Source organism: Bufo gargarizans, chromosome 3 (assembly GCF_014858855.1).
Source record: "Bufo gargarizans isolate SCDJY-AF-19 chromosome 3, ASM1485885v1, whole genome shotgun sequence".
Classification (NCBI taxonomy): domain Eukaryota; kingdom Metazoa; phylum Chordata; class Amphibia; order Anura; family Bufonidae; genus Bufo; species Bufo gargarizans.
The window spans coordinates 606,180,131-606,189,110 of NC_058082.1; the positions used below are offsets into that span (position 1 = coordinate 606,180,131).

The following is an 8,980-nucleotide window of genomic DNA, read 5'->3' on the forward strand; positions in this document are numbered from 1 at the left end:
ACCAAGTGGCCAGGGGCGGTGCTTGGCCCCCAAGTGGCCAGGGGCGGTGCTTGGCCCCCAAGTGGCCAGGGGCGGTGCTTGGCCCCCAAGTGGCCAGGGGCGGTGCTTGGCCAATCAGTGGAGGACTGTAGAAGCCCTGCTGCAGTGATTTAACAGTTTAAAAAAAAAAAAAAAAAAATCTTGATCCCGGAAAACCCCTTTAAAGCCTCATCCACACGTCCGTGCTCAAATCCGTGTGCAGACGGTCAGTGATGCATCCGTGAAGGATCCGTGTTGGATCTGTGTGTCCGTTTTTTGCTGTCCGTGTTCCATCCGTGTTTCACTGACACTGAACAGCTGAAAAAGAATTTTCAAAGCATCTCTTCTTAATGATCTGTGAAATACGGATGCAACACAGATGACATCCGTGGTTTTCACTGACCCATAGACTAAAAGGGACGTGATGGAGAACGCGTACAGCACACTATGTGGAACACTGATGTGCGAATGAGGCTTATCACCTCATCTGACCTGCCTTGTAACAGTATGTTTATTTGTGCTACAGCATTACGTAAGCAGTGCAGGAGGTGACATTTTGGTGACAGACTCCTTTAAAGAGTACTTAAACCTGTTATAAAAAAGAGGAAAAAAAATTTAAAATACACACACAAAGCGGGAAGAAGCGTTGCCATGTCAGTTTTATATCTGATCCTTACTCCACATGGTTAAAAAACTGAGCAGAACCGTTGAAAAATCAAAAAGGTATATGAAAAAAAAATGTATTTTTAATCTATATGCAAATGAGCAGTTAATTGCACCGAGGGCAGACCCAAGCCACTCTGTGCACCCTTGCTCCCTCTGCCAGCCCCACCTTCTCCTTCAGTCCAGACGCTGGTGCAGGAAGCTGGCACTGTCAATTAAGAAGAGGAAAAGGTGGCAGAGGGAGCAGGAGGAGCGAGGGTGCACAGAGCGGCTTGGTCCTGCCCTTGTGCACTTAACTAATCATATGGATTAGGCCTTATGCACACAACGGTGTCCGTTTTGTGGTCCGTAAATTGCAGATCCGCAAAACATGGTTGCCAGCTGTTTGCTTTCCATATTTTGCGGAACTGAACGTCCAGCCCTCAATAGAGCAGTCCTATCCTTGTCCGTAATTTGGACAAGAATTGGACATGTTCTCATTTTTTTGCGGGGAACAGAGGTGTGGATGCAGACAGCATACAAAAGTGCTCCACACCTATTGGGGCCCCACTGAAGTGAACGGGTCTGCATCCGACCCGCAAAAAATGCGGCTTGGATGCGGACCCAAACCACGGTTGTGTGGATGAGGCCTTACAGCAGACTGCATTCAGCTGAGCTAGGGAAAATTCATCAAAACTGGTGTGAAGTAAAAAAATGTCTTAGTTGCTTATAGCAACCAGATTCCACCTTTAATTTTTAAGAGCTCTTTTGGAAAATAAAAGGTGGAATCTGATTGGTTGCTATGGGCAACTAAGCCAGTTTTCCTTTACACCAGTTGTGATGACTCTGCCCCATTGTGCCCGGTTTATAAGTGGATTCCTTGGTGCCCATACAATTCACACAGGCAGACAACTCATCAATATGCACATACTGCACAGTCTAATTAACCTGTGGTTAGGAATCCTTTGTCTTCCTAGTGTAAACCATTAAGATAAGGTATGGCGGCGTTACCCCTGGTTTACAGTGGACTCAGGCGATGTCTGGACAGGCAACACGTCCTTTGTTTCATCCTTCATCATGTGAATATGAAAGAGAATGAAGCTGTTGTTATTCCTGACACGTCACTGACATGTCACCGCCCCGTCACCGCCTGACGTACACTCATAATGGGAAGACTGCTCGATTCTGGTTTCAGTCATACCCTGAAACCAGAAAACAAACAGTTAATCACAAAAACCAACAGGCAAGATAATACATAGGAGCCAGGCTTACATGTTATCGACCAGGGGCGGATTGGCCATAGACCTTACAGGGAAATTTCCCGGTGGACTGATGCCCAGGGGGCCACAGTGGAAGCTTTTGGGGATGTATTTTGTGATGGACTGTGGTATTTAGCTCTGTTGGGGTGATATAACCTGGCACAATATGGTATTGCTGGCCCTTCCTTCCATCAGTTTGGACCCCCTACAACATGGGGCCACTTTCAGTATTTTTTTCCATGGCCACTTTAAGTTCCCAGTCCGCCCCCGTTACCGACCACGGGACTGTCTTATCGCATGGCTCATGCAGGAGGCGGCTCCCACGTGCTGTTGGCTTTGTGACCAAAAGCTGATAAGAAACGTCTGATTAGAGAATGGCTTCAAATAGAGCGCACTACTAATAAAGAAAGCGAACCAGGGCGGACCAGCCTTACTCTCATGGCTAGGCGATATGACACTAATATAGTAATAAGAGATTGAGCAGGTGGAAATAGCGCATACGTATACCACAGCGGCTGAACAAGAGTTGCGTCAGTAATCGGCACCCCCATATTCGCATAGTTTAGGAGGGGGATAAGCAGCTATCGGATACGACTGGTGCCGTTTGTTGTGCACACCCTAGACAAGGGTATGCAAGCCCCTATCCATCCGAGATCTTCGGCAGTATCCACCGACACTTATAGGCAGCAAAATGGCACATGATGCCAAAATAATGGCAATAGTTTGGAACAGGAAAAAAAAAAGAAAAAAAGCATCACAAGCCGTCTCACCTAATGTCCTCCAACATCTGAAAATCAGGGTTAGGCCTCATGCACACGACAGTTTTTTTTCACGGTCCGCAAAAACGGGGTCCGTGGATCCGTGACCGTTTTTTCATCCGTGGTTCTTCCTTGATTTTTGGAGGATCCACGGACATAAAAAAAAAATCGTTTTGGCGTCCGCCTGGCCGTGCGGAGCCAAACGGATCCGTCCTGAATTACAATGCAAGTCAATGGGGACGGATCCGTTTGACGTTGACACAATATGGTGCAATTGCAAACGGATCCGTCCCCATTGACTTTCAATGTAAAGTCAGGAGTCCCTTTACTTTCACACTTGTGTTCATAATGCAGACGGTGGCTCCGTTCAGAGCGGATCCATCTGCATTATATTGTTAAAACATTTCTAAGTGTGAAAGTAGCCTCAGACGGATCCGTCCAGACTTTACATTGAAAGTCAATGGGGACGGATCCGTTTGAATATTGAGCCACAGTGTGTCATCTTCAAACGGATCCGTCCCCATTGACTTACATTATAAGTCTGGACGGATCCGCTTGCCTCCGCACGGCCAGGCGGACACCCGAACATAACTTGAAGCGTCCCCATCACCATGGGAACGCCTCTACGTTAGAATATACTGTCGGATATGAGCTACATCGTGAAACTCATTTCCGACAGTATATTCTAACACAGAGGCGTTCCCATGGTGATGGGGACGCTTCAGGTTAGAATATACTGAAAAACTGTGTACATGACTGCCCCCTGCTGCCTGGCAGCACCCGATCTCTTACAGGGGGCCGTGATCAGCACAATTAACTCCTCAGGTGCCGCACCTGAAGGGGTTAATTGTACTATCATATCCCCCTGTAAGAGATCAGGGCTGCCAGGCAGCAGGGGGCAGACCCCCCCCCCCTCCCCAGTTTGAATATCGTTGGTGGCACAGTGTGCGCCCACCATCGGGCCCCCCCCTCCCTCCCTCTATTGTTATAAATCGTTGGTGGCACAGTGTGCGCCCACCATCTGCCCCCCCTCTCTCTATAGTAGTAACAACCATTGGTGGCAGTGTGCGGCCTCCCATTCCCATTCCCCCCCCCCATGATGGGGGCATCATTGGTGGCAGCGGAGTTCCGAACGGAGTCCCAGTTTAATCGCTGGGGCTCCGATCGGTAACCATGGCAACCAGGAAGCTACTGCATCCCTGGTTGCCATGGTTACTTAGCAATAGTACAATTGTAGAAGATTCATACTTACCTGCTTGCTGCTGCGATGTCTGTGACCGGCCGGGAGCTCCACCTACTGGTAAGTGACAGGTCTGTGCGGCGCATTGCTAAAGAACTGTCACTTACCAGTAGGAGGAGCTCCCGGCCGGTCACAGACATCGCAGCAGCAAGCAGGTAAGTATGAATCTTCTACTGTTGTACTATTGCTAAGTAACCATGGCAACCAGGGCTGCAGTAGCTTCCTGGTTGCCATGGTTACCGATCGGAGCCCCAGCGATTAAACTGGGACTCCGATCGGAACTCCGCTGCCACCAATGATGGGGGGGGGGGGGGGGGGAATGGGAGGCCGCACACTGCCACCAATGGTTGTTACTACTATAGAGAGAGGGGGGCCGATGGTGGGCGCACACTGTGCCACCAACGATTTCTAACTATAGAGGGAGGAAGGGGGGGGGGCGGTGGTGGGCGCACACTGTGCCACCAACGATTTATTACAATAGAGGGAGGGAGGGGTGGGCGATGGTGGGCGCACACTGTGCCACCAACGATATTCAAACTGGGGAGGGGGGGGGGGGTCTGCCCCCTGCTGCCTGGCAGCCCTGATCTCTTACAGGGGAATATGATAGTACAATTAACCCCTTTAGGTGCCGCACCTGAAGGGGTTAATTGTGCTATCATAACCCCCTGTAAGGGATCGGGTGGTGCCAGGCAGCAGGGGGCAGTCTTGTACAAAGTTTGCAGTGTATTCTAACTTGAAGCGTCCCCATCACCATGGGAACGCTTCTGTGTTAGAATATACTGTCGGAAATGAGTTTTCACGAAGTGAAAACTTAGATCAGAAAAAGCTTTTATGCAGACGGATCTTCGGATCCGTCTGTATGAAAGCAACCTACGGCCACGGATCACGGACACGGATGCCAATCTTGTGTGCATCCGTGTTCTTTCACGGACCCATTGACTTGAATGGGTCCGTGAACCGTTGTCCGTCAAAAAAATAGGACAGGTCATATTTTTTTGACGGACAGGATACACGGATCACGGCCTCGGCTGCAAAACGGTGCATTTTCCGATTTTTCCACGGACCCATTGAAAGTCAATGGGTCCGCGAAAAAAAACGGAAAACGGCACAACGGCCACGGATGCACACAACGGTCGTGTGCATGAGGCCTAAGGGTCCATTCACACGTCCGCAAATGGGTCCGCATCCGTTCCGCAATATCAGGAACGGGTGCAGACCCATTCATTCTCTATGAGGCCGGAAGAGATGCGGAGAGTACACTATGTGCTCTCCGCATCCGGATTTTCGGACCGCGGCCCCGAACCTCTGGGCCGCGGCCCCGCAAAAAAATAGAACATGTCCTATTCTTGTCCGGACAAGAATAGGCAGTTCTATGGGGGTGCCGGCCAGGTGTATTGCGGATTCGCAATACACTATAGATGTGTGAATGGACCCTTAGGCGTTTTTGCTGTCCGGTTTTGAGATCTGGCAGGGGATCTCATAACCACAGCCAAAAACTTCTGTTTGAATAACACAACCGGCTGCATCCGTTCAGAACAGATCCACTTGTATTTTATCGAAAATGAAGAATCTGGATCCGGCACTAAAACCATCGTAAGCCAATGTGCGCTGAAAAAAATAGAAACCGGTTCTGCCTATGGAGGATAACATGTCCATCGGAGCTCGTTTACACTGGTCTGATTACACGGGCGATGCAACCTGAATGCGGGAAGAAGGATGCGTGCAGTCTAATAATGCCCTAAGCTGTCGGCCATACGATCAATTATCCTACAGTTATCCCCTCTTACGCCCCCCATACAGAGGCCTCGCATGCGGGGAGAGGAAATTTCTCTCTTTCAGAATAAAAGAATCAAGCATGTTGAAATCCAACTGCCCGATCCTTCTCTGCCCGGACATCTGTTGCAGGGCACATTAAAAGGGGGCAGAGCTCCGGTACTGCACACAACCTGCGGGCCGGGGTGGTGCTGTTTTTGGAAGAATGAAGCCATGTTTTTCCTAACCTTGGACAACCCCTTTGAAAGAGGTTCTTGTGACTGCCGCCAATCAGAGGACACCTGGACAACCCCTTTAAACTCTGGCAGAACCTGTACAGGGATCTATACAAATCTAGTATCCGGTCAGGGGCATCTGAAGCATCAAAAAGTGGTTTATAGGAATCAAACAGGAACGCAGTGTAATAAAGTCCTTTTACGTCACGCTGTGTCCTGAGCACTTCATACTGTGGCCATGATCAGCCCTGGTGTAAGGACATTGAGAGGATCCACATCACCATCTACGTCAGTGACTGAGCAGAGCCGGAGCGCGGCCAGGAGGTGCTGCTCTGGGGGCACAGATGGGATGGGAGAGTTTTAGGGTTTTACCAGCACTTCTACTGAGCAAAATAAAAGGGGAGAGAATAAGAACGTTACCCACAAGTCATCCGTCCTGGCAGAAAAGAAGGCACACTGCAGAGTAAAACACGTATGACCTAAAACATCCAATGTATACTGGATATCCCCCCCCCCATGTATTGTACCAATTTCACAGTTAAGCCCGTATTTATGCTCTGCATCCGATCTGCACAAGAATAGGAACGGTTACAACTGGTCCGCAAAAAAAAAACAAAAAAAAAAAAAAAAGAAACTGACGCAACATGGACGTCATGTGAATGCACCTTTAGGCTAAATGCACACGATCAGGATTGCGTGCGGATTTTCCACGTAGGTCATGTACATTGTATTCTATGAGAATTTGAAATTCTCAATGCACACGATGCAGATTTTTTTTCACACCAAATCCGCACCAATTGATGCGGATTGACCGCACAGATTTACCTGCGGATTTCAGTGTGGATTCTCTGCACATGAATCCTGAACGCACGGCGCATGTACCCTAACAGTAAGTTTCCATGCAGGTGATGCTGGGCATCTTCGCCAGCAGCGGGCACAAACACGTGCAGTGTACCACCCCTCGAACTGACAACGCACGAACCAGCCCAACCGGTCTGATATATTCGTCTGCCCGGAACAAATCCTCTTTAACCATTTCAGCGAGGCACATTAAGAAGTGAATACAGTGAGCGCTCCAGCTCCATAAACAACAGTTGACGGTTACAATACACTACAGATGTAGCAGAGCTAAATTTGTAATCGATCTGGTTTCTAAACAAGCATCAAGCAAGTATAACCAACTGTAGGATTATCAGGCCGTGTTCACACAGCACAGATTTGCCATAGATATGGCATAGACATCTGTGACAGAAATCCAAAGAAAAAACTGCTGCAGATTGGCCAGTGGATTGGCATGTGTACTGACGCCATTGTAATTCAGTGAAGCTAATCCGTACCTTTCCATGTGGAACCAGCTGCCATCATGAACATTTTGGGTGCCTGCTCGTTATTCTATGCCATTTATTTGAGCATGTGAATGAGATATGAAATGTTTCACCCTGTGTTTCTTAAAGGGGTTGTGCACCTTTGGGGGGGGGGGGGGGGGGTCAGACCATAGGACCATACTTACCTGCTTCCCAGCACTGGCTCCCATCTCCTTTGCTCCACAGCCTCCACTGCTCCTCTGGGCTCCCTGGATGTAGACTCTGTCTAACACCGCCGCAGCCAATTGCTGGCCTTAGCAGTGACCTGATCCCGCTGGGTCACATGACCATTTGTCATGAAACAAGGGGAGCGGGTCATCTCTGCAGCTAGCGATTGGCTGAGGTGGCGTCAAACAAGAAGTCTACAACCAAGGAGCTCAGCGGAGCAGTGGAGGTCGTGGAGTGAAAGAGCCGGGAGCCACCTCCAGGAAAGTTACATATGCTTCCCTTCCCAGGTCTTCCCAAAAAGAGGGGGTTGCCAACCTCCAAATCGCCGTCCTCCTGAATGAGAGCTGAGCCTTCTCCTCCTGGTTCCATCCACTGTGTTGTTTTTGGCACTGCTGTGTGCCAAAAACAGAGTGAGGGTATCGGATGTTGGACCCCCTCTGATCTGATCCCGAGGATAGTTCATCAATATCTAGAAACCAGAAATATGCCCCAAATTTCTGGTGTAATTTGACCTATGGCGAACGTGCTTTGCACCACGTTTATTAAATGTTCTAGACAATCTTCCCCGATTTATCAAAACAAAGGAGGGGGGTCATGGTCTACCGGAAAGGTGGCATGGCTTAAGATGCAAAATTTTGTACCAGAAATTTCCCAAAATGTTGGAGCACCATGGTAGGCAGTCTAAAGGTGCGCCAGATTTATTATTCAGGAACGGACCCTTTGACCCTGGTGCATTTTTTGACTGTCTAGTCTTAGGATTAAAAAGAAACCCGATAAGGGGAATCTCCCCCTCGCCAGCTCCTTTAGAGAACCACAATATCCAGAAGGCTGTCGGTGTGTCACCGTGAGCAGAGACTCCAAGTGAGAAAAAAAAAACAGCACTGTTGTGTTCCAAACTGGTCAATTTATTGGAAGAAAAAACACTCAAGCAATAAAAAAAAATAAAAAAAACAACCTTCTTGACGTGTTTTGGGCACCCAGGCCCTTTGTCAAAAGAATTATTTGATTCTTTTGACAAAGGGCCTGGGTGCCCAAAACGCGTCAAGAAGGTTATTTTTTTTTTATTGCTTGAGTGTTTTTTCTTCCAATAAAGTGACCAGTTTGGAACACGGCAGTGATGTTTTTTTTCTCTCTAATCTTAGGATTAGTAAACTTGCCCCACTGTCTCTTTTCCTCCTTTAAAGGGGTTGTCTCACCTCAGTAAATTACATTTATCATGTAGAAAAAGTTACTACAAGACACTAATGTATTGCGATTGTCCATATTGCTTCCATTGCTGGCTAGATTCATTTTTCCATCCCAACGCGGATACAGAAGCTGCTGGTACATGTGTGCCTATGTGCGCTCCCGGCCACCAGAAAGCCTTGCTCTTTTTCCTATAGTGTGAAAGCACGACCACCGCTGCTGGATTACAGGGTGGTCGTTACTCCTAGAAATGAGCAGTGTATAATGTGATGGAAAAATGAATCCAGCCAGCAAATGAGGCAACATGGACAATAACATTACATTAGTAAGTGCCTGGTATTAACATTCTCTACATGAT

The 8,980-nt window shown here is 48.4% G+C and overlaps 1 protein-coding gene across 3 annotated transcripts in view; it reads right to left on the reverse strand.

Moving 5' to 3' along the window:
* The window catches only part of LOC122930848 (ADP-ribosylation factor-like protein 13B), a 50,326-nt gene that overhangs the window by 17,615 nt on the left and 23,731 nt on the right, over positions 1-8,980 (reverse strand). The window lies entirely within an intron of this gene.